Below are 26,185 nucleotides of genomic sequence, written 5' to 3'. Positions count from 1 at the left end.
TAGGACATCTTTAATACAGCAACTGCTTATTAGGAGCCCATCCACAGATTTCATATTTTAGGTTCAGTTATAAATTCTACTTCATCATCATAGCACTTTCCAGCACTTCATACTCAGTCTGAATTGAAACGATCAGAGGTTGCATCATTGCTGACTATTCTGGGCACATTTAGTTGTGATCCAGCCCATAGAAAAAGCAACTGACAATCTTTTTGAGGCTTCATCTATCACTATTATTAGTGATTAACAAGAGTCTATTTCTTTCTTTATTATGTTCTGATTATATATATGAACAAATAAAATATAGTAGTAACTGAAATCCTAATGCAACGGATCTCAGCGTTTGGCTTTTGTCCCCTGTGAAAAACACCTGGCAAATGATATTCACAAGTGGGACAATGTTATACAGACCTTTAAGGATTTATGTGATCCCTGGGATGTTAGTATACCTCCACTTTCTTCTTACTCAAGAATAGCAGTGAGTGAGGATGAAATTCTTACAGAAATAAATTTGAATCCTCCATCTGAATTTATTTTTAAGTAAATCCATTGACAACAATTATTAATCACAAAGTACTTGTGAACCACTTCCTAAAGAATCACAAGTGTGCATGCCACAACAGTGCACTTAGAACCACTGACCCAGCTAGATTGAATTCTTCTAAAGTTATTCATACATAATTATATGTGATCTGAATTTTTAGAAATTCATTATGTAGCTAAATACCAATACCCAAAGCCAACCGGTGCCATAATTTAAGCACTTAATTTGCCTTATTACTCTCATTTTCTCCTACTTGGCTTCCTTTTTCTCTTCTGTATGAAAGATTTGACCATGGAAGAGGGCAGGGTAGCTGGTTAGCTCCCCTGACAGCAGGTACTTTCCTTTCCGGCAGTCGCCGTGTCTTTCAGCCCACCACTGACAAGCTGTTGATATGTGGAAAGAGTACCTCAGGTCGACTGTTCCTGCAGCCAAGCTGCTAGTAGTCAGTCCCACGGAAAGCTTAGCGGTCTCTGCCAGGTCTTCTGGTCCACAGATGTCTCAGGAGCCCCGCCCTCTTGGTTTGTTGCAGTGGGATTTGCAAATGATCAGCCAGTGCACCAGAGTTGTAACCGACCTTAAGGTGGACTTCCACGAAAGGTAGGAAACTTGTTGGCTTCAGGAAAAAAAAATTTTTTAAGTTTGATACACTCAAAAATATTTAGAAAGAATTCCTTCCATTATGATTCAGGTGGGAACAGTTTGTTCTTTCTGTGAATGAACACTTTGTTTATTTTGGGGTGAATGTGGTTTTACATACCCTAAGTTTAACTAGAAATCCTTCTGCAAACTGAAAGCACACTTTCCTTCTCATTAAATTTCATTTTACCAAAAGAAAGATCTAAGTATAACTGTAACAGGATCTAAGCAGAGCTGTAAACCAGAAGTACAGGACTGCCTTGTAAACAGTACAACATGAGAACACTTGGGAAGGTCTGTCTCTCCATTCTGACTTGATATGTAATTGCTGAGTGAAGTCGAATCTATACATCAGGTTGGTTGCTTAAACACAAATAGCATGACTGTGTAGCCTTGCTTGCAGGAGTTTTTTTAATTATTGTGAGATGGGAACGTTCAATAGAAAATGAAATCATTAGATATGATTTCTGTAATGTGACTGCTCTTTGATAGGCAGCATTGTTGGCACTTTATTTTTCCACATTTTAATGAATATGTGAAAACTTTCCAGAACTGGACATCTATCGGCATTAAGAAAAGTCTTGACCTGAAGGCCAGTTTAAAAAATTCAACAAGGGGAGGGACAGTGTAAGAGAAGAAAAAAAAGAAAAAGAAAAGAAGAGAAAATAAGACAGAATGCAGGGAAGCAAAACCTGAACAAGAAGAGAAGCAGGGGAGGGAGGGAGAAAGAGTAGAGAGAATTGAAGAAAAGACAGAAGTTAGGGAAATTGACAGCGCAGTTGCTTAAACACACTGAACTTTCAGAGTGGATCAGCAGAATGTCAGAAAGCTCAGGTGTTTGTGAAATTGTGACACACTGGAAAAATTCACACTGGTAAATGAGCCTCAAAGTCTCACTTCTACCTGCATGATACAGAAATATACTTTTGGTTTGCCAGATTATAATCAAAAAGATGCCAAAATAAGAGCACAGCATGGAAGTCTTGTAAGAGCTTTCTGTCTTGTGTGTCTCTTGTATTGAATCATAGAATTTGTACTTTACATTTATTTGCTATTAATAGGGCAGATTGGTTGTATGTTTTGATTGAATAATTTTAAGAACATGCCACTATTTATGAAGAAATTATTTTTAAAACACTATAGAAATTTAGTGTTCATTTTTTCCTGGAGAAGTTTCAAGGTTAAATATTCAAATCCTGTTCATGATCCTAGGAATTGGAAGTCAGCAGAAGGCTGAGATAATGATGTAGAACTAGAAAAAGGGAACCCACTTACATGAAGGCTACAATACAGGTCTTAGGACAGCCTAGGAGGCTGCAGAAGAAGACATAAAATTAAAGAAGATACTTGATACCCTTTTACCATGCAGATGTAAAATGACAAACTTAACAGCCATGTTTCAGATTAAAAAACTGTACTTTTGGATCATTTGCTTCATGAAACTACTATTTACAAAAAGACATGCCATATCTGAATGTCTGGAAGAGAAAATCATCCTATTAATTAGAAACTTACTTTATACTGAAAATCTTTGGTTCCACTTTAAATGTTTTTGTTAATGGAGAAAACATTAGAGAAAATTTTCCATCTCATATTAGTTTGTACTCACCACATGGTTAGAAATTAAGATTTCTAAGATCTTTGCCTAACACATACACTTTTTCTTTTTCCACAGTATAAATGATTTATTCTTTTGGATCTACATTCGTCAGCCTTGAAATGGAGAAAATATAGAAATTGTAAGCGTTATGGATTTGCTTGTCTGCATTCTATTATAAAGCAATCCTTGCCCGCATTTAAAGATGTATTTAAAGAGACTTTAAATATAAACAGATTCATATGCATGTGCATACAGAAAGGAAGAAAGGAAAAAGGAAGAAATGTTATGAGATTTCCTAATTTTTTTCCACAAAGCACCCCTTCTTACATGACTAGTGTTTGGAGTGTTCTTTCTTAAATGAATATTTGTTGTCTCTTATCAGTGTAGTACACGAAGGGTAAATGATGCTGCCTTTATAATATTTGTGAATTTTTTCCTTGGGGTTTGTTCCTGCTTAACCACAAAGTTCCTATAGTGGCAATCTGTTGGTTGCTCACACTGTCCAAAAGTAGTTAAGTCCAGATGCTGGAAGGAAGCAGAAATTTAGGATCAAGGTGGATGCTGTTAAACCAGGGGCCCCTGACCAGGCTTCAGGGTTGGGAAGGAGGGCAAAAAGGAAGGGGTGCTTTCCTTCTTTTGATCTGGTGTGTTCATACCTTTCTACACAGTGTATTCGCTTCTAACATTTCAAGGCATGTGTAAATCCTCTGAGGGCTAAGTAATATGATTACTCTTTTGTGACACATTATTGTTATCACCTATGCAAGTTTTGACAAAAATCCCCATTACTCCTTCATTAAATAATGACAAACTGAGGGTTAGTTCTGCATCAGCACTTCAATTTCTTCATGAAAAAATGGCCTCCTTTTCTCTTTAGTTTGTGAGCACCCAGGCCAATATCAAGCCGTGTCTTATTATACAAAGTCATCTGGCTTGGGCTGCTTATTCTGAATACCATTTCGGTCTGTGCAGCTCAGACTACAGGCATTGTTTCCTTGTGTCGCTATAAATGGCAGAACAAGGTAACTGAATATGTCAATCTCCTGGTTCTATCTCTTTGCCAAATCTGCTCTGAGGTTTAGCCAAACAGCCTTAGCAGCTTGTAGAATACGCGCCTTTGCTAAGCAAAGTCCTACCTTCCCTTTCAGTCTTATCCTCTTTTAAACCAATACACAAATCACAGCTGGCTCAGGGACGTGATAAGCATTTCACTTTGCATGTCAAAGATCGCTGAGTTCTGTGAAGGGCATCAGGACCCTGGCATTCCAAGAACTTCCCTGTGGAGGGTTACAAAAGTCTGGCTATAGTCAGTGCTGTGTCCTAACCCTGAGCATGAGGGACACATCTCGGGAACAGGTGCTGGGACCAGAGACCGAAACCGGCTATAAACTCTATCAGCCTTTTTCATGAGATATTAATAATTTTAGGCAGGATGGAGGAAAATGTTGAGATTCACTGAACTGACAAATGTCAAAGAAGTGGGGAAAGTAACTGAGTGATTTACGCGTGGATCTGTCATCAATGGAGTTATAGATCAGATGGCGACGTGATCGTTTTTAGCGCAGCCCTTGTTGTCCTCCGCTCAGACGCGCCAAAGGAAGCGCCTATTTGCTGACTAGAAATTCACAGTTGAGGTCCACCGATGATGCAGTGCAAAGAAGCCTGTTCTGTTCCTCTGCTCAAGAGTAAGCCATGCCAGCCTTCACCTTTAAATAGCTCCACATTTAATTCTGCTGTATTTAGAAATAAATTGCAGTCATAGTTCACTAATAACTTGTTCTCTCCTAAGAAAGAGAGAGAAGAAAAAGATTTAGCAATCAGTTAACTCTCCACCAAAAAAAAAAAAAAGATGACAACTCAGTACCAGGTTGCAATATAAAAGACAGCTTTTACTTATGGGAAAATCATAATAAACTTGTTATAACAAAAATACACTAAAAATTTTTAAAGGTGAAACTATTTTTCTATTTGATATAAAACCTTAAGAAGTAATGGATTAACTTAAGCAAACGGGGGGCGGGGGGGGGGAACTGAATCCAAAGAAGGTACAGTAGCTACTTTCTTGAAAACAAAACAATCTTTTCGTTCCTGCCATTTGTCTGAATTCTTCCTTCGGGCAAGCTGGACAGCTGCACTAGCGGTTTTTTAGTCATGGGTTGTAAGCCCCACCTGGCTAGATTTGTTTAGCAGACAGCTGGCAGAATTAAATAAAAAGAATGGGACGCAAAATGCTTCCCCCAAAAAAGCTGAGAGAATACTTTCTGGATGTTTTAGCCTTTTGGAAGTTTATGGTTCTCTATTTTTTTTCTTGCTATATTTTTTTCTTGCTATATCCACATACTATTTACTATATGTGAATATATCTTGTAGATATTTTCTCTCAATTATAACACCATGGCTGAGGTATAAATGCAGCATAAATGTAAGCATCAAGTAAGCCTGTCTTGAATAACTTTTTTTAAAATTAGGAATACCGATTTGTTGTTTATAGGTCCCCAAGTATGACATCAGTTTTAAATTAGTATTTTTTTATTTGTACATTTTCTTTGTTACTTTTTAAAGCCCATAAAATAGTTTTTTTCATCTGGAATGTTCTTTCTAGCTTAAAGATAAGAAGGAGTCTAAATTGTGGGAATGGCATCTTTCTGCATCTGTTTCTCTCACAAACCTATCAAATATCTAGTTTTTGGCATGACTGCTGGCTCTGACAGGGGGATGACATAAACCAGCTTTGTGGTTACATGTTTCACTTTTAATCTCATGGAAATAAAAATCAGCACTGAAATGTCCCTTTCCATGTGACAATTTGGGACTGTTTTCCAAAAGCCCAGGCAGAGGGGCGTTAACCTGGTGAAGCTTAACACACAGCACATGCAGAAGTATCAGGCATTTTTCTGCAATAAGACATGAGGCAGACCTGCCTCTAGTAGAGCTTTGTTCCCATCAGAAGTATGAACCACCAACAGTGGGAACCTAAGACTCAGTGGCAGCAAGTCACCAAAGGATGACCAAAAATGCACCCCTGGGAAATGAAGAAAGAACTGGGAAACGAAGTAGCTCACTTAATAACCGCACATCTCTCTGTGTGTTTTGTCTCTTCCCATAAATGCGGCAGGACGGGTGGAATATTTCAACCATCATGGGTTTGCTACTTAGCACGAGGAGAATCCAGCTTTTCACTAAACACAGTAAATATAGTATGGAAGGCTCAAAAAAACCCAAATGGTTTGGACATGATCCTGATTGGAGAAACTCCATGAAAATAGGTTCCAACTGCTTATAAATGAGCAAGGGGGAGGAGGGTGGATGCTGGTTTTAAAGACAGCATCTCAGAGAAGCACTGACACAGATAGCCCAGCATGCACCTTCAAGATGGCAATGATCTGCTGATATATCAAATGTAAAACCACTATTTATCTAGCCCATGAAAACGTCCTGAATAGTAAGGACCAGGCCAGGAAACAAACTCTTTAATTAATTACCTAATACTTGCTTTCCAGAGCTAAAGCTGACTTGGCTCCTCTCCACCCAGTCTATGCTTCTCTCCATGCAACATAGACTTCATGGAGCCAGGCGTGATCTGTTCATTGCAGAGGCCTGATTCTCCCTAAGCACTGATATCAATATCATACATTTCAAATACAAGGGAGGCCTGGGCAGGCTTAATCCCCCAGGCATAAGGAAACTGAGCATGCTCTCTAGGGAGGCTGTTGGCATAGAGCAAAAGACTGTGTTACTGTATATGCTTTCAGATGGTTAGCAAAATGGGTCCCCATCAAAGACTCAGAAAACAGGCCTGGTGAGAAAGGAGTGAGGTCACTCTAGGATTCTGTCTGACCCTTAAAGACAATCCAATCTTGGCTGTCATCTGACAGTGTTCTATTTAGTTTGATAGATACAATTACATCTATCTAGCCAGATAATTACAGTACTGCACATCTTCCATGTATCAGTGGCTTAGCAGAATTAAAAGCTATAAAATCCTTTTGTATGTGCTAGGCGGCTTTCCTTTTCTTCCCTAACACAGATTTCCTCTCTCCCTCTCCTCCTGCTCAAGAAAAAGAAAAGGGAAAGAAGTCCCTATAAATGGTGGATTCTGATTCTGAATTATTTTGTAGACGTTTCGTATGAATCTATCGAATCTGTACCAGATCAACTTGCATCTCAGCCAACTTCTTTACTAAAGAAAACTGATTCTTGTTTACTTCTTTCTGTAAAAAGAATCATGATGAATTTTAATAGGATAACCCCCTACTGTTAGAAAATCTCCCTCCTTTGGCTATGGGAGCTTTGAAATTCGTAAATCAGAAATAAGCCTGTATTTTTCTTAAAATATTGTTTTAGACAAAAATAAAAGATCTCTACAAGTTTCAAGCTCACCCTTAATAATTGCTCAACAGTCATATTTTTTCCTGTTTTCATCACCCCAATGTAGAGCACATTTTTCCCATACTTTGTTAAAAGACCTTATAATTGCAAAATTGACTCTAAATTTTTAACAGAATCACCTACCACCAAGAATATTTCATTTCTGGATGAAAATTAATACTGTCCATTACTATTTTAAGGGCTTCCCTGCTGGCTCAGCTGGTAAAGAATCCACCTGCAATGAGGGAGACCTGGGTTCAAGCTCTGGGTTGAGAGGATCCCTGAAGAAGCGAATGGCTATCCACTCCAGTATTCTGGCATGGAGAACATAGACTATTCCATGGGGTCGCAAAGAGTGAGACACAACTGAGCAACTTTCACTTACTATTTTAACACACATCAACATTTAGCTAGAGATGATGTAGACTGCTTAGTAAAATGAATAATCCTGGGAGAGGGGAAAAAAAAGAGTAGTTCTCTAAATGTTGATGCTACCCATTGAAATCTATGACAGAAAGAGTTTATAATTTTGGATACAGGCAAACATATTTCTAAGGATTACCATAGTTTAGATCTCATAGATATTATTCAAGATATTATAATATCTCATATTTGACAACAGAAAATGTACTGTTATTTTCTGAATCAAGAGATACTACCTATTCTTGGGAATATCATTTCTTTTTTTATTTTCTAGAGTTAAATTTATAACACAATAGAAGATTACAAATTTCTTCCAACACCTAGAGCATCATGTCACTAATTTTACTAATCCATTAAATGTATGTTTTCTACCCTTAAGGGTCAAAAGAAACCTGTGGATTCTGTATATTTACCCAGGGATCACTTTCCTTGTGATCCTTGTGGTAAAATGTAACCAGCTTCTTTGTGGAATGGAGCAGTCACTGATCACTGGCTGCCAGTAACACTATGCTACCATGTGTAGGCGCAGAAATGAAGGCTAGCTCATCTGAAGGAAACTACAGGGGAATTTTAGATCAACAGGAATCATCCCAGGACACCAAAAGCAAACTCTAAAGGTGGGTGAATTGAAAAGCATTGCTTCTCAGTTGCAGGACAAGCCACCACGATCCTGACAAGACTGGTGCTTCTTCTATATGTTTGTCTTTGTTTTGCAAATACTGCTGATCAAGGATTGGTCACTGGCACAGGTAATGGAGTGTGTAGACATTTGATCAAAATTGGGCCATCAGATCTACTAGCAGATATCCTACACTCTTCAGCAATCTAACAAGTGAAAGAAGATATTTTTAGAATCTGTTTCAAGATACCATGCTGTTGTTGACCAGATTTTCAGGAAGACTCTGATTCCCAGCCCCTCTTGCATCTGAGGGGGAACACATGACTGGGTTCTGGCCAATGGGATGTAGGCAGAATTTTATACTTCTCTTCTAGCCAGGCCGTAAAACATCCCACTTGATCTCTCTCACTCAGACACACACACACACACACACACACACACACTCTTATCCATCTTGAAGTAAAATACTCGGTGATGGTAGATTAAAGGAATTCAAATCCCTGAGTCCCTAGGTCCCTGCTTGGAGACTAGTGGCCCAGAAGAGTCACTCAAGCTGGGTCAGACTATTCCATGAACTAGAGAAAAACTTTCATTGCACTGAGATTTGGGAGTTTTTGTTACAGCACCTAGAGATAACTTGACTAATCTGATGTCCATGATACAAATGGAATTTCTTTGAATTCTAGAATTAAGAAAGTTCAAAAGTTACTCCATAAAGCGAGGAAATGGTAAGATGTACATTTTTGTACATTTTTCATTCATTGTTTGTGAGACTTTAAAATTTATACTAGTGTTCTGAGGGGGAAATAAGCAAAATATATTAAGCTGTAAGAACTTAACACAATTATGATTTGACCTAACAATTCCACTACTAGAATCTATTCTCAAAGAAAAATCAAAAGTAGTGGCCAATTTTTGTTCCTGAGCATTGGTTGTGATAAAAAAAATTATATAATACTAATTTCAACAACAAAAGGACATTTTAATAAACTTTGGTCACATCTTTATAAGGAAAAATTAAACAGTCAATAATTGTATATCCAGTGAATACTTTAGTCAATGTTTTATTCAATAATCTAATATTTATTGAGCACTGATTATGTGCTAGCATTTATTCTAGATACTGAGGACATAGCAACGTACAACATACAAAAAAGTTTCCTGTTCTTGCAATATGTCTCTTTTTGGTGGGTGAGACAACATATAATAAATCAATTAATCAAAAATAAAATAATTGATATTAGCAATAAACTGGAAAAATATTCCACTGAAAGTTTTTAAGTAAAAATATCTAACATGCAGGAACTATACATACAATACACACACAGGTACATCAACACACACATACAGACTTAGAAAAAGTAATCAAGAGAGAAAAATAGTAAAATTCTAACATATGCATTTGCAAGTTTTCTAATCATGAGCAACTCAAAGTCCATGAAACATATAAATTAGTTGCACTGCAGATGTATGAATTTGAAATATTAAGTGTACAGCCCCGGTGTGGAGGAATCAATTTACATATAGTACAAATGTAATTGGGCAACCAACCAACAGCCACTTCTCGAGATGATTTTATTGTTACAAATCAAGTAACACTCTGCAAAGCGATTTAAATTATTTAAAAGAAAACACTATTTCTTTTTCAAAAATTCTCGAAAAGAAAGGGCAATGGGTTTGGATAGAAACCAGCCACTACTGCAGATAATGGAAGTGCCAAGAACAGAAGTCTAGAACAGTAATGGAGCAATGGTGCTGGTGGAAGCTGGGGGCTTGATAAGCGGGTTCATCATTTCCCTACCCAGGAAAACACAAAGTAACTCATAAAACTTTTTCAGCTTGTATGCCAGAGAGTGAGAAAACTACTCATCAAGTGAAAAATTCAAGTGCTCTGAAATGGACTCTTACATTTTCCATTGTAATTTATTCTATTTTTCAGAGACAACTTATATGGTGTGGTGGAATGGGTTCATACATCAATTTTTCAAGTGCTCAGTATGTCCACTCACAAGTGTTGCGTGTCTACCGTATGCTGTACTGTCAACAGTGATTATTTCTGGTTTGGGGAATTTAGGATTATTTTTGTTTTAGTCTTCATACATTTCTGCTTTCTTAAAAATGTTTTAAGGAGAGTATGGCTTGCTTTGAAAATTAAATAAAAACAAAAATAAACACGCACGTACATGTATACATCAACATGAAAGCATACTGCTGTCTCTTTGCTCATTAGGATTGTAAATGAGAACATTTTAGCCCATGACTGAGACTCCCAGCTTCCACTGTAAGACCATATTGCAGATGAGAGTACCATTAACTGTTTTAAATTGTCTGCCGTAATGATCCCAATAGTTTATCACCTGGTAGGTGAGCTTAGGTATTTAGGCTCCATGCCAAGCCCCCTACATACACATAAGTTACAAAGACACTGGGGCCCCTGAAAGGGTGATCCTCATCTCCAACAAGATCTATTCACTTTCATTCATTCATCATTCACTAGAGCCCCATACCTTCAAGTCCATAGAGCAGACACATTTCAGAAGCAGCAATATTTCTGTAGAGATCAAAAGGAAAGCTTGTTCTTAGCTAATCTCATTGAAAAATGTCCAGGCCTTATGCACACAGGCAGAAGGGTCTGCAGTCCTGGATGTATCCCACCAGAACTAACTCTTTTGGCAACAGTGAGGAGCTCTGAATCAGAAGGCTAGAAGGAATCTGAGACATCTAGTCCATCACCCTGCCTCCAGGCAATTTTCCAGGCAGATGGGTATTTATCCTGTTCTTAAAGCTCTCCACTGATCTGAGGGAAAAAGACAAGGGTATTTATATCCATGATGTTTTCTTACCAAATGTGTAATATTTGCCACCTACACCATCTGTCGCAGTTCAGAAGGTAGTAAGACTGAAAGTTAAACTCATTGATCTCGAGGAAGATAATGAAATAAAAATATTTTGCATTATATAATTTCCCTCAAAGATTTTGATTAAGAATTTATAAAATTCATCAGTAGTTTAGAGCAAAGAATGAAGCCCTTGCTTGACAATGGACAATCACTTCAATTTTCAGAATGCAGACAGGAAAAAATTGTTCACTTAGTGTGATTCTATACAAGTTAAGACCAAAGACATAAGCTTACTCTCTGAGGAGGTCATTTAGCTGTATTTTGTTCCATGGCGTATAACCACATCCTTAGTCACAAATATTTTAAGGGAATATAAATAAATTATCAAAATTTACATTTTATTGGGATGAGGAGGGGATCCTTTCTCTGTCCCTCCAGTAATGAGCACCATCATTTTTCTACATGAAATAAACCTAATTGTTTGTTTAGAGTTTGGATACAGAAATGAAATTTGAAGATCTCCTGGCTAGATTATATTAAGAACTGCCCAAATCACAATCCCTTAATCCTTTTATCCACCTCCCCCACTTCTTCAGATTTTAGAACTTGAGCTATTTGAGATTCAGTGGGTCACTCTCCTTGTTCCATGTGTTAACCATGCTCAGCAACCTCTAGTGATTTTATTGCCAACCCTAGGTTTGTTCCTCTGATAGCCTTTTTCTTAAACTGGTCTCAGCATAACAGTGCAACTACTGAGGTTTTTATCCTGTACTTCTGCTGGTAGGGTGTGATGCCAACTCCACCCGACAAGGTTCAGAGATCCCAGAGACCACTATTGGCCTCTGTGTGCAGGATCATGGTCAATCAGGCCAGTAAAGGTGAGATCTATAAGAAACCACACCATAAGGAGAAGCCTACAACAAACTATAGATAACACAGTTTCAGCATCCAGCCCTTTAATGCCAGTGTCATATAAATGGCTTCACCCTTAAATATTCCTTGGGATCATTGCCAGAGGTATTGGAGGCAGTCAAGTCTGTTTCTTTAGGAAAACTCTTTGTCAAAAGCTATGTTCCACTGGGAGTAAGTCTGGTTTTCAGAGCTCATCTGTAAATGGCTTCAGCCCAAATCTTATGGAAGCAACCATGATTTCAGACATGAATCGCTCAAAAGAGTGAGTTTTATAGGATTTATTTTCCCTGATACAGAAAGGTCGTGAAAATGGCACTTCATTTATCTTAGTATGCATAAAAAGGTGAAAGTTTTGGCAAAACTTTTCTGCACATGAGTCACCTTTTGTTTCTAGTAAGCAAACAGAGAATTAAGTAGGAAAGAATCAACTGTGCTAGCAGAGAGGAAAGAGAATCACTCAGTAGTCTAGAGAGCAGTCTTAGCCGAGTGCTGCCACTTGCCACTGGATTAAAGCAGGTACAGCACTCTAGAGCATTTCTAAGATAATCCAATTCCAGAAAAACCTGGCCATGTGGCAAATTGGAAGCTCTCCATGGATGGATGGAGTGAACCAAGACTGGAGAGGTAGTGGCTGACCATTCTGTGCTGCCTATGGAGAGAGTACCCAAGACCAGTCCAAGCTGGCATGACTCTGAAATTTCTGATCAAAATGTGAGATGGGCTAACACGTTTTTTGGGGGGAAAGTCATTCTCAGCATCTAGCAGGAGCTGAGAATCTAACCTGAGCTATTATTCAAAGAGGTCAATGGACAAAGTAATAGATACAGTCCAGCTCCAGTCCACTGGCAGGATCTGGGGAAAGGGGAAGGACTAGGTGAGAGATAAGCTTGTCTCTATTCCCAGAGGGGAATGACGAAGGGAACCAGGACTAAGGAAGCAGCCCAGTTCACTGCTAGTTCAGGAAACAAGGCAGACATAAAGGTAGGTAAAGAGGCTAAGCCTACTCGGTTCCCATAGATGTCAGAGAACATCATCTACTGAATCTCTACCACGTGTGTACTGTAGGAGGTGATATTTCCAGCATATCTTGTTTGTTTCTTATAAGAACTCTTAGAGGTTGCTGTTGCTACCAAAACTTACTCCCTTGACACAGAGTTCTTTGGCTAAATATACAGCTTGGAAGATGTCACAGGCTATCACCACGCACCCTGCCCTCATCAGAATCACACACACTCAAAGCACTGAGACATCCTGTATTAAAAGAAACCATTTTCATGTACTTATTAATCCAGAATTTCCAATGAAATCAGAAACATTTACAGTCTTCTTTCTGACCCAGTGTTCTAAGGAATCAACTCTGAAAAGATGGCAGTGTTAGAACTATGCTGTGTGGCTGAAGGTATAAATTTCTAACATGATATAGATCACAGATGGGGTATATGTTGGGCTTTATAAAGAAATTACCAAGTGAATAAATGAATAGGAAAAAGTAGAACGAATTTTCATTTGGTGGGGAGGGGACAATGAATTCCTTCTGCCCAAATAGAACTGTAGTTCTGCCAGATGAGCTTCCCTTGTGATTATGAACTCACGGAATACTTGTTCTATGAGTATCTTTTTCTGCTGGCTCCTTCCAAGTAGAGAGTATTCTTCCTACAGGGACCCACAGATTTTCTACCACCTCTTCATCCTCAAGTGACCAGACCTGGTATCACTGCCTTTATGCAAGACTTAGGTCCTGGGCAGTTGAGTTGACACACTTGTTAGGGTGGGACAGGAGGCAAGGTGGTCTCATAGGAAATTCTATGAGAATTTTAATAAGGAGGTTTTCAGGGCCTTAAGTGTGCTAACATGCACTGCAGGTTTCTATGAAGAGGTCAAGAGAAACAGACATACTCTGTAGCATTTTGCAAGTGGTAAAGTTTCTCACAAAATGTCATGCCTTCAGAAGCATTTAGGAGAAGCTGTAATAGCTGATTTAATTTTCCTTAAAGTGCTTAGCCAGAGGTATCTCTGAGTGTTACTTTAAAGAATGAGTGAGGGATTTCCCTGGCAGTCCAGAGTCCGCCTTCCAGTGCAAGGGACACAGGTTCAATCCCTGGCCAGGGAACTAAGATCCCACATTCCAAGAGCCAAATAAGCCCGAGCATTGCAACTACAGAGAAGACCAAGAGCCACAACGAAAGATCTTACATGCTGCAATGAAGACCCAAGTGCCACAACTAAGACCTGACACAGCCAAATAAATAAAATAAACAAACAAAAAAAATTTTTTAAAAGAATAAATGAGGCTATCAGAGTGATAGTCCCCAGCAGAGTCCCATGTAACAGAGCTTCAAAAAACTGAGGCTCCTGAATAACCTGCAGATATTGTAGGGCCATTATGATACCCATTTTGTGAATAGGGAAACAGATTCAGAGGAGCTGGGTGACTGGTCTTCAGTCAAACAGCCAAGCCTGTGGCTTCAGCCTCCAAATCCCAAAAGCTTTGCCTAGGCCACTGCTTCTGGCCCCCAGGCAGCTCTTACCCCATAACTGCATTGTTCCCTGACATCCCTGTGGCTCAGATGGTAAAGAATCTACCTGCCAATGTGGGAGACCAGGGTTTGATCCCTGGGTTGGGAAGATTCCCTAGAGAAGAGAATGCCAACCCACTCCAGTATTCTTGCCTGGAGAATCCCCTGGACAAAGGAGCCTGGCAGGTTACATACAGTCTATAGGATCACAAAAGAGTCAGACAGAACTGACTAACATACACACACACACACACACACACACACACACACACACACACACTGTTCCCTACTGTGATATCACATCCACCCAGAAGTCAACTCTGTCGAAGCACTCTGCATAAACCAAGTGGAGACACATTTGTGAATTTAATTCTCCAGAGAACTGGTGATCAGAAAACATGTGCTATCCAATTTTTCCCACACATGCCACTTCTTAGCTGACCTATCACTGAGGGCTGATGCAGTGTGGTCTGTTTGAGGCCAATAATCATATCACCATTGTAATGAGTGGCAAATCCTATGTAATTTACACATTAAAAGGAGGCTGAGATGCATGGAAAAACCCAGCCCCCATTTGTTTAATGAAATTAAAGCTCTTAGCCAAATACTGGTGCTGAAAAAGAGATGTTTGTGAAGGGATCTCCCCAGCACTCTCGCCCTGCCTCTGAAGAAGAGGGTGAGTGTTCTTTATTCATGATCCCGCCTCTACCTAAATCACTCCCACAATGGGGCCTCTAAACCAAGGGCCCTTGTCTGGGAGCATGATTTACACAGAGCTGAGGCCAGGCAGGGCTTACAAAGGCATTATGACTAGTTATTTTCAATGACAATTGAAGAGAAAAAGAAAGCAGTAGAGGATGTTCTGTGACTTGGCAGGCAAAGCACTAAACCGCCCCAGCCTCCTCCCTCAAATAGTACAAAAGAAAGTTCTGAGCCATACCTGATAAAGCAATTATTTTAGTATATTTTTCTTATTCAGTGGTAACTGGATATCATCATAAAATAAGTGTGAATGACACAGCACTCAGAGCAACCACACTGAGCCTGAGCTCTAGAGTGAAAAATTGGTCCCATGACAAGGCAAGAAGAGGTGACTGGCTCCTCCATTCGATGACTGTCCACTTTCCCTATGAGTTCCCCATGACTTTGAAATTCTTCCTCGTCTGGGAACCAGCCACGTTGACGTGTGATAAAGCAAAACAAGACAAATATAATTGGGGCTCAGCCTGAAAGTCAATAATCTATCATCATAAAGTCAATTAGTCTATTGGGTGCTCTTGTTCAGTTCATGAGTGGTAAATACAAGGAAATAAGGTGGAATATTTTGGCCTAAGAATATGAGTGAAGGCAAAGGCTATGTCTATGTAGAAGAATATCCAGAGTATATAAGAAAACATCTAATATCCTTCAACTTTTCAAAGACAAACACCTGTGCAAAAAGAAAGACGTGCTCGCACACACATGTTAACACCCACAACCCTGAAACAGGAAAAAAAAAAGAGAGAGAGAGTGTGTTGAGAAGCATCATTCTCTACTTTCTTTACTATGCACAAAACTATCACAATCTGGAAACTATATATTTTCAATTTAATCTCCTACTATTCTCCTCACTCACTATTTTCTAGCCACATCTTGCTTTCTATTCCTCAGTCACATCAGATACATTCTTGTTTCAATACATTCACCACCTGTGATATTCCTCCTCAAGATCCTTACACAGTGAACTCTTTCTCAGCCAAGGAGATCTGTGTGGGTTCTAAGCACATCAGATCAAATATATCAAAACATACTCACATGAAATTGAATTTATAGAAAACAAGAACAGTTGAGTTACAGTTGATTAAAATATTTTGTGTGTCTTTACATAAATAATTTTTATTTCAGTTTTGTAATAATCTTTTCATAGATGAATGAAAATAACATTCTTCAGATCCAAAATATTTTCATGGGCCCTTAAAAAACTCCTAGCCATAGGTATAATGCCTTCGATAACTAATAAGAAGAAATAGTTCTCTCATTAATCAGGTTAAAGCTGAATACATCCTTTATATCAAAGAGATGTTTTCTAACTATCCTTTCCAAAATAGCCACCAACTCTGTGTTCAGTCTCTCTACCATGTTATACCTTTTATAATCTAAACTTATCCTGTGTTTAATGTTTACCATCTGCTTCCTACTCCTTGAATATAAACAAAATGACTTCAGAGACACAAATGACTGTTTACTAATACATTGCCCAGTGCCTAGTACCTGGCGCATAGTAGGTATTCAAGAAATGTCACATTGCATAAATGAATGAATAACTATATGACTGAATGAATTCACACATGCTCAGTTAATTCTATAATGACTGAGAATTAAATCTATCACTGACTTAACATGATAATTCTGAGTTAAATTTGCATTTGCATAGGGTTCATAACTAAACTGTAGAGATTGCAACAGTCCAATTCAAGATGCCACTTTCAAAAGAATCTGGCATTATAGGGTAGGAGGTGGGGCAGTGGCTCAGTTTTAAGTTTTAAATACTAGCGAAAGAAATTCTTCCATCAGGAGAGCTTTAAAATCCCATTTTGTACCTGGATAGAATTTTAATTCTCATGGAAAGGAGAAAGTCAACCAAGAGAACACGACCCAACTCTCAGAGGAGGTGGGCAGCAAACACAGCCAGAACTTAAATGTGCAGAGACTCTTGGAAGGAAGCAAAAACTTCCTATTAAAATAGATGTTTAAAATCTTGGCATGTAAAGTCTGTATTTTCAGTAAGTACACTAACAAAATCTAAGTTTAGCAAAAAAACATTTAAGTAAATATTGGACATCTTGGGTAGGCTATGGGGTAGAGATTGTGGAACCCACTCAAGAAGCTCCAGACCAGAAAAGCACATAAGAGTTTCATCAGGCCCTAAGGAAGAAAAATGGAAGAGAGATATCATGGCCCACAGTGGTGGTACTTTATATACAATTCTCATTACAGAAAGAGAGCTTTCACCATCTTCAACAAACCACTTGGTTTTTGATAAAACTTTTAGTTAAACAACATCTCCTGGAGTTGTACTAATCATATATCACGGCCAAATGGAACTTATGAAATTGTTTGAGTTATAATTCTGGAATTGAAGAGTAGACAAAGAGAATCAGTGCATAATTCTGACTGAAAGTTTGTATGTTGTGTGTTAGTTATCTTATTTGATTTTCTCAATAGCTTCATTATGTAGGTAAGCAATACATTGTCCCTGTTGTGAAGAAGCAGATCCTAAGAGAGGTTAAATGTCTGTTTTGGTTAGGATAGGTTATGTTATGCTTCAGAAACAAGCAATTACAAAAGAACCAAATGCAGTTTGTTTTTCCATCACACAAAGTTACTCACAGGTTGGGTACCTCTCCATGGCAGCTTTTCTCTTTACAGTGACTCTAGTTAGTTTCCAGGTAGTTTCTGCTTTGTGGCTCTAACACCTTAACCTTGTAAGTTGGAAAGGAGAGAAGTGAAGAATAACATAGGAGATTTTTATTGACTTCCCCCAGAAGTAACACGTACAATTTCTATGTATAATTCATTGGCCGGGACTAGTCACTCAATCCTACCTAAATGCAAGCTTGCTGGGAAATATAGCTTTTCATGTTCCCAAGAAAGAGGAATTTGAAATGGAATTTGTCTCAGTCACAATGCTTAAGATCAAACAGTGAATAAAGGGAAAGAGTTAAAATTTGGCCCAGATCTGATGCCAAGCCCAGTACATGTTCCGTGACTCTATCTGATCTAGAAGGTAAGGCTTATGTTTTTTTTCCTGTTTGTATTTTCAAAACACAGCATATACCTGACATGTGGAGATGCTCAAAATAGTTATTAAAATTGAAGGAATGAAGAAAGAAAGGAAGGGAAGGAAGATGGGAGAGTGTGAAAGAGGAATAGAAGGAGGGAGGGAGGAAGATCTTTATTACTTTTTAACTTCATAACTGATTGATTCTTTGACGGCTGGTAAAGGACAGATGCGATACAGTCATTACTTCCCGTCCTTACAATGTCTTCTGGCAGTATTAAAATGAAAAAGTAAAAGTGTAGAGACCAGTATAGCCATTTTCAAGATTTGCCCCATACAACTTGCAAATATCCCCATCTATGAAAGAAAGTAGGGCTTCCCAGGTGATGCTAATGGTAAAGAACTTTCCTGCCAGTGCAGAAGACACAGGAGATGAGGGGTTTGATCTCTGAGTTGGGAAGATCCCTTACAGAAGGAAATGGCAACCCACCCAGTATTCTTGCCTGGAGAATCCTAAGGACAGAGAAGCCTGGCAGGCTTCAGTCCATAGGGTCACACCGAGTTGGACACGACTGAAGCAATTTAGCACATACACATGCACACATGAAAAAACTGTGGAGAGAGGAGATCAAAAAAGAAAGAAAAAATTAGGAAAAAAAAAGATTACATGACTCTCATGAGGAGGAAATAGAGGCAAAAGGAATCTGTTTGGAATGTAAATTGGTGTGAGTAATAAGCCCTGAGATCTTTGGTGGAGAAGTGACACGTAAAGTAAGTGCTATAGCAAAATTATTTAATAAGAGTACTGTATTTCTTCTTTGTTATACAATTTACAGTACAATCAAAAGACTGAGCTTTTACACAGCCCTTACAGGAAAAGCAAGACATGGGCAAGCAGAAATAAATTAAGTATCTACCATTGATTGTCATGGATAGCACCAACTTATTGAGCTAATACTTTATTAGTGTGCTATAGCTTGGATGATGATGGTCTTTTTATTGTTTTTGTGGTAACTCTTTATTTTAAGTATCTTATCATTATGAATTCATTTAGTATTGATTGCAATAGCACTGATCATAAAGAATTAATTTGACATTACCATGAATGTCATGTGCACTTATATAAGAGTTCGGCTGGAATTCAAAATTAATTAATATAGTAAAGTATTATTGCTTTTGCAGTTTTGCAGCCTTTTTAAAGTTTTTTTTTTTCTTTTTTCACCAGATAGAACCTAGCAGAAAATCTACCTAAGGCTTTCTTCTTCAGAGTCCACTTCATTTAGTGATAAATGGGAAATCTGCCTTAAAAAAAATTCCTTGTGTCTTTAAGCACTTGAGATCCCAGACCCAGAATCCAGTGTTACCAAAAGACTAAAGGCATGAGTCCTAGAAAAACAGTCATGTCTGCTGAGTGTTCCTACTTGCTTGGCATGGCTGGGGTGAGCAGTGTAATTGAGAGCTTACCTCTCCTCAGTATCTTCTCTCACCGAGGACAATCCATGCTTGTCAGAGTGAAGGGCCCCCGGCAAAGGAACTCCATTTACTTATAACGATATTGAATTACCAGAAGGTACAATTCAGGACACACTCCTAGCAAGCTGAGATTGTTGAATGTAGGTATTAGTAGGAATCTAGCAAGGTTCAGAGTCTAAATCACATGTCACATGCCTGTGGCCTTCAGTTAAAATCTACTCAACTGTCTTCTGCCTCTGTTGCCACGGCTGCTGCTGTTCCGAACATAATTATGGTGGCATCTGTAGACTTATTGGGGTATTGTGGGCAGGTGACTGACCTTACACATATGTGGACTTACTACAAGACACCAATGGCTAAAAATAATCTTTCTCTACCTCCTCAATGCTGAAGAAATCTTTGAGGCTTCTCATCATTCCTATTAAAATGTAGATATCATTTCATTTTCCCATTAGGGATTCATCATTAAGCAATCCAACACAGAATCACTCCGACTGAATGAAATATTGGAGTTTTAAAAGAGATATGAGCTCTAAGGAGCAATCTGAAGCAAGGAGACTGTTTAGGAAGCAGATCATGCAGAATGCACCACAATAGACCTAGAATCCCAGGGACCACGGAAGTTACTGCGAGGAGGCAGAGGAGTGCATACAACTGAAGTGAAATCTTAAAGACAAATTTCAGCTAAGAATGGTGCATGATTGTTCAGAGAAGCAGGCAAGAGATCAGCTTGGGTGACTTAGCCCATGGAGAGTCGGCAGAGAACAAATGGGTGCACAGGAACTCACAGAGCCCTGGTGACAGCTGAGTGCTCCCTGATCTAGTGGAGGTACCAACCAAAAGTGAAACTGAGGTAAAAGGTTGACAGCAAAACTTGATCTGGAGCAGAGTATAGGGCTGTGCCCCTGATAATGCGGTTAGCATCTAGGCAGGCAGGAAGAGCCCTTGTCAGAGCCCGGAGCCAAGGCAGCAGATACAGGCAAGGCAGGACCATGTTAGACTCCGAGTAGAGCTGCTTGTGGTATCCTTCAAATGAGCTGTAACACAGTGGCCTGGAGATGACAGATATAAAGAGACTAGTCCCAGAGTGAGGAGGGATTTCTGAGGGACTACTATTAATTTTTTTTTTTTTTTAGGATTCCTAAATCTGCTTTACAAAAAGCACCTTTGGTGCTATGAAAAATTAGATTCTTCTTGTCAAATAGATAGCACTTGTAGCTTTCAAAGGGACCCTTCGAGGACACCCAGTGAAGTGAAATGAAATGAAAGTCACTCAGTTGTGTCTGACTCTTAGAGAGCACATGGACTATACAGCTCATGGAATTCTCCAGGCCAGAATACTGGAGTGGGTAACCTTTGCCTTCTCTAGGGGATCTTCCCAACCCAGGGATCGAACCCAGGACTCCCACAGTGCAGGCGGATTCTTTACCAGCTGAGCCAAAAGGGAAGCCCAGGCTGAGAGGCAAAGCCAGTTTCAGACAGTCCTCCCAGTTACCTCCTGCACTGCATGAGTTTGCCTTTCATCTCATTTCCACTGTGCTGTCTCCTGAAATAGAAAGAATAGAAAGAAGCCACACCTTTCACTGGCCAAATCTTTTCTTATGGCTGTGCAAAAATGTAATTATCACCTTGCTTTTAGGTAGTAAATACCAAAAATTTTTTAGTTGGTACCAAAGATGATTCTGGGGCTTCTGAGGTAGTGCTAGTTGTAAAGAACCTGCCAGCCAATGAAGGAGAGGTAAGAGACATGGGTTCGATTCCTGGGTTGGGAAGATCCCCTGGAGGAGGGCATGGCAACCCACTCCAGTATTCTTGCCTGGAGAATCCCATGGACAGAGGAGCCTTGCAGGCTTCAGTCCATGGGGTCGCAAAGTCAGACATGACTGAAGCCACTTAGCACACACACACACAAAGATGGTTCTACTCCTTTTCTCTGATATATGAAAACCCCTTCTTATCATTCTAATGCTGATATTTTCTTTGTGTCTGTTAATAACACACTGCAATCAAATAAAACAGCTGCCAAATGGAAAATTCTGAAGTCCAGAATTCCCCTGTCACTCTCGATTAAAGATATTCAGGAAAGAGGAAGGCTGAAGGGACCTGAAGCAATTTGGTCCTTAATACCTTAAATTAGTATGCTCTTTGACGATGGATGTTTTAGAGTGTCTTCAGTAGCTGTGAAGTCCCCCGCCCCCGCCGCCCCCCACCCCCAGCAAGGCAGATAAACACAAAGTTCAGCACCTCAAAGCGCCTATGCCAGCGTAAGCACTCACCCTTAAAAATTAGCAGAGGATGCCAGGGAGGTAAAATGGTGTTCTTTATTTGTGCTATGGGAAGCAATAATGGAGATTTACAGTTCTTCAATAGAGCATAGGATTTCCCAGAATGCTGACTAACGGAACCACTTGGAGGTTTATTGATGTAGTGCTGTATTGAAAACACAGGTTTATTAATAAATAGCTTCATGAGCATCTAAGAGGCAAAAGGAGGTAGCAAGTGACATGATGGCATGAAAAAAACAGGAAGACTGTGTGAAGAAAGCATGTGGCTTGAGAAATGTGACCAGGAGATTAACTGCAGGGATCAACTTAGAAACTTAAGCATTCAGGGAAAAGGTTCCAGTGGACTCCACATGAACAGAAGCCTTTTCCTTGTGTTTGCAGGTTTTAATAACCACAAATGTCTCCTAGCGTTTTCCCCGCTTAGGAAGACAATATCAGAGTGCTGGCATCGATTTCTTAAAATCATACTAGCAAAAGATAAACAAAGCTCAAGATATAGAAATATATTTTACACTGAAAAAAGGGGGGAAAAAACCACACTGAAACCCAATCCGCATTTTTCTTGGCTCACAGTAGCAGGCTGACTAGTTACCCAAAATGAGCTTACTGCAAAATCACTCTGTTCTCACCACAGGCACAATTTACCAACTGGGTGCAGCAGACACCGGGCTGGCTCCTGAACTTCTCTCCTCCAATTAAGCTGCACAACCTGTTACCATTTTGCCAATGGACTCTATTTACTTAGGTTCTGCATAACTTGCCAAGTGCTCACTCTGTGGAATTCCCAGCAAAGAGAAAGAAACAATTTGGGGAAATTTTTGTTCACATCCTTTCTTTTAACTTTCCATAGCAGAGGGGAATGCATCAACGTGGAGCAGATGTGCTGAGACCAAATGCTCTCCTTCTCATGATTACAGTTGGTTATACCTGTGGATAGGCAAACTAATTCCACTGCAAGTATGCAAGAGAGGGTAGTACTAACGTACAATGTGTGGTCCTGGAGGCTTTGTTCCTGTGTAATAGGGTGCTTCGTTTCACAAGACCTGGCACGTTGAGAAGAAAACTGAAGCAAAACAGCAGTTGGAAGCGTGGGCTCTCTCTGCATGGCTTAGAGAGTGCCCTAGTTCTCAGCAATGTTGACATAAATAACCCGGAATTTCTTCTTTGGAATTGAGAGTAATGATTCTTTCTACTTGATGTGCTCAGCGACTTTGCACCCTATTGTTTTCCACCATTTGAAAATGCCCGAGGATGTCATTATAACTACATGTATCAATATGAAACCTTTACAAACAGTTGACTAAATGAGCGGTTATTATCTTTGTTTCTGAAAATAGTGTACCTTTTTACATCATTTATCAGTAACTAGGTGTAGTCAATTGCACTCTGGTATTGATCCCAATATCTATACCCGTCACAGACTACCTTTCCTCAAGGTCATCGTAAGGTCGGGTTATGATCAATATGAATTGACTGTCTGCAAATAAATTTATGTAGCTGACATAATTGCAAGTCATACCTTTTTCAAATTAAGGTGGACCATTTTATGAAGCATATGTGTTTGAAACATTAATGGTAACACCATCCGACTCTGCATAATGAACAAGTCTCACCATAATTTACAAGTCCTCTTTGTATAACTGAAAGCTGTGTAAGCTCCCAGAGAACCATTTCTAAATAACACCTGCAGAGTTTCAAGCTTCGGGTTTAGCATGGATGCTAATTACGTTTTCTAAGCAAGGGTATTTCCTATGCAGCCCCTATGTGCATTTTGATTTTCCATTTTCAAGTCTCATTTCTATCATTGCTGTTTCAAAGTTCGGTGAGATATTTAGTCATCCTAATCAAAGGACTCCATTTGATATTGATAAAATCAACTTTCATAAGTAGAAACAGCATTATCAAAATGCGGAGTGGATTCCAACGCCATTGCCCTACCATGGGCCCCTCGCATGGCAGGGAGACACACTTGTGATCAGCCTGCTAGCCACTGGATGTCACTGACGCTTACATAAATGGAGCTTAAGGGGCATTTATCTGACTGTAAAAATCATGACTTCAGTAGAAAGCAGTTTAGCTAGAAACATTTCACTCAGGCAATTTCTAATTTCAGAAAAATAGGCTCATAAAGCTCACAAAGGCGATACCCAACTTCAAGCGTGATTAGTTTCAGTTGTTTGTTTCAGCTTTAACTGGGATATGAATAAACAGCAAGTTTTGGGGGGTGCATTCCATTTTTGAGAGCAGCTGCCATTCTGCTTTTAAAGGAACACTACCCAGTAGGGTTGGTGGCATCCTAAAATACTTCTTAGCAAGTCCACATCATACAACAATGACTTAGGAAATCATTTTAATTCTACAATTATTGGTGTTTTTGTCTACACAGTTGTCTTACATTTAAGTGTTTTCATGAGAAAATATTCTTATTTTTAAAATTAAAGGTTTTGTGAAGCAGTTAAAATAAACTTTTTTGCTATAATGATTTGGATTCAGATTTTAAACAAGAAATAGGACTTTGTAAAGCACAATTAATGATGACAAGTTTCAGAAAAACATCACTGAATGTAAAATGGCTTCCACCATAAAATTTGTTCTCAGATCAGATTGTGGCAGAACAATGTAATTTTTCTTGTCTATTTCGTAACTTCTCTTTCTGGGACATATCAGGGAAACCAATCAGATCTATTGGTAGATGGCCTATAGTGTAAATATGAAAAGATGTGATAGATTGGAAAGTTCTAACAAAATGAGGTTTTATCTTTTGTCTTGAATATAGACACAAAGCAAATGTAGGATGTGAGTGGCTTGGAGAAAAGGCACGATATCAGAGCAAAGAATTATGACAAATGACATCGCAATAGACATGTTGCCATCCCCGAGCTTGAGCCATTTGAGAAGCTATTTTGAATTAATAACGCATGCCGTCGTGATTACATTTGCTTAGCAGAAACATTTTAAGAAATAACAGCCTGCAAGAGGAAACTGAAACAATAGTTCTCTATCTTTATATAACATATAATTGCCATTTTTCCTTTAGAAGAGAAAAGGTTCAAAAATCCATAGTAACTAAAGTCTAAGTTCTTATTTTTAGGTGACTCAATATTTGCATATGCAGCAAAATTAATTTAATATTGCCTTCCCTCCAACGTAATATAGTACTGGAAATATAAATTCATGGGGACTAGATCACAGACTGGTAGCTCTCATGGCTAGAACTGAGGTGGAGTGGGGGAAAGGCAAAGTAAAATTCAACCAAGTTTTTATACAAGCAATACAGTGACGGCTAAAGCAGCAGCGCATACACAATCTTACCCTGTCATCGTCTGCATGCCCCACCAAAATATCTTGAAAGATATATGAAAATATATGTATATGCATTCAGGCAATATTGCTAAGATGATTAAAAGCAAAAATTCTCTATTTGTTGGAACCCAAGCAAATATCTCACAGATTGTTCATGGTTCAGGTAGCCAGGAACACCTGCAATCACATCTTTAGGCACTTTGGTGTTTGGCAGAAGGCAGGAAGCTATCACTGTAAGGAAGTTCCTCATTCTCTCTTAAACTATGTTTCCACCTTAAATAAATTAAAGCATGCAGCAGCAGTAGGTAAGGTGGTCAATGCAATTAAATTCAAAACCTGAATGTATTGAACTTTCTGCAATTATACATGGGTCATCTCTGGACAATATGTTGGCCATCTGGTAGCATCTGTGCCATTCCCTCTAATAGAGTTCCTGCTGTGGCTCGAGGCCATGGCAGGCAGTGCTAAGCAGGTCACATGTTGAGTCTTTCAGCCATATTTAGGTCACAATTTGGGATGGGAGGAGGCAGGAATTATCTTTTTGTACAAAGGCAATAAAAATGAGTAATCCCTTGTAGGTATCTTGTGTTTTGTTAAATATATAGGGCTAGATTTTCAGTTTTGTTCTATGCTTCATTCTAAGTTGTACCAAAAATAAGACAAAACATCCAACGCTGAAGGCTAAACATTTGTAAGCTTTCTTTTCGCACACACACACAGAATGGGTCTTTTTAAGTGATGGTATAACTGGTTTTTATTTGGTTTTTTGTTTTTAAACTAAAAAGAGAGATGGAAGAGGGAATTCAAAATTTAATTAGTCTTAGATAATAGATAGATGAAGAATACCCTAGAATGCTGGGTATTTTCTAGATAAGTTTTTTGAGGGAGAGAAGAGATTAAAAAATG

The 26,185-nt window shown here is 38.9% G+C and overlaps 1 long non-coding RNA gene across 1 annotated transcript in view; it reads right to left on the bottom strand.

Annotated features, from left to right (window-relative positions):
* The window catches only part of LOC129646477 (uncharacterized), a 106,430-nt gene that overhangs the window by 53,008 nt on the left and 27,237 nt on the right, over nt 1–26,185 (bottom strand). Inside the window, exon 2 of the long non-coding RNA XR_008711973.1 lies at nt 951–1,157. This is a non-coding gene — a long non-coding RNA (uncharacterized LOC129646477). The remainder of the gene's footprint in view (nt 1–950; nt 1,158–26,185) is intronic.

The sequence above is a fragment of the Bubalus kerabau genome, chromosome 3 (genome assembly GCF_029407905.1).
Source record: "Bubalus kerabau isolate K-KA32 ecotype Philippines breed swamp buffalo chromosome 3, PCC_UOA_SB_1v2, whole genome shotgun sequence".
Classification (NCBI taxonomy): Eukaryota; Metazoa; Chordata; class Mammalia; order Artiodactyla; family Bovidae; genus Bubalus; species Bubalus kerabau.
This window is presented reverse-complemented; position numbering and strand designations above follow the sequence as displayed.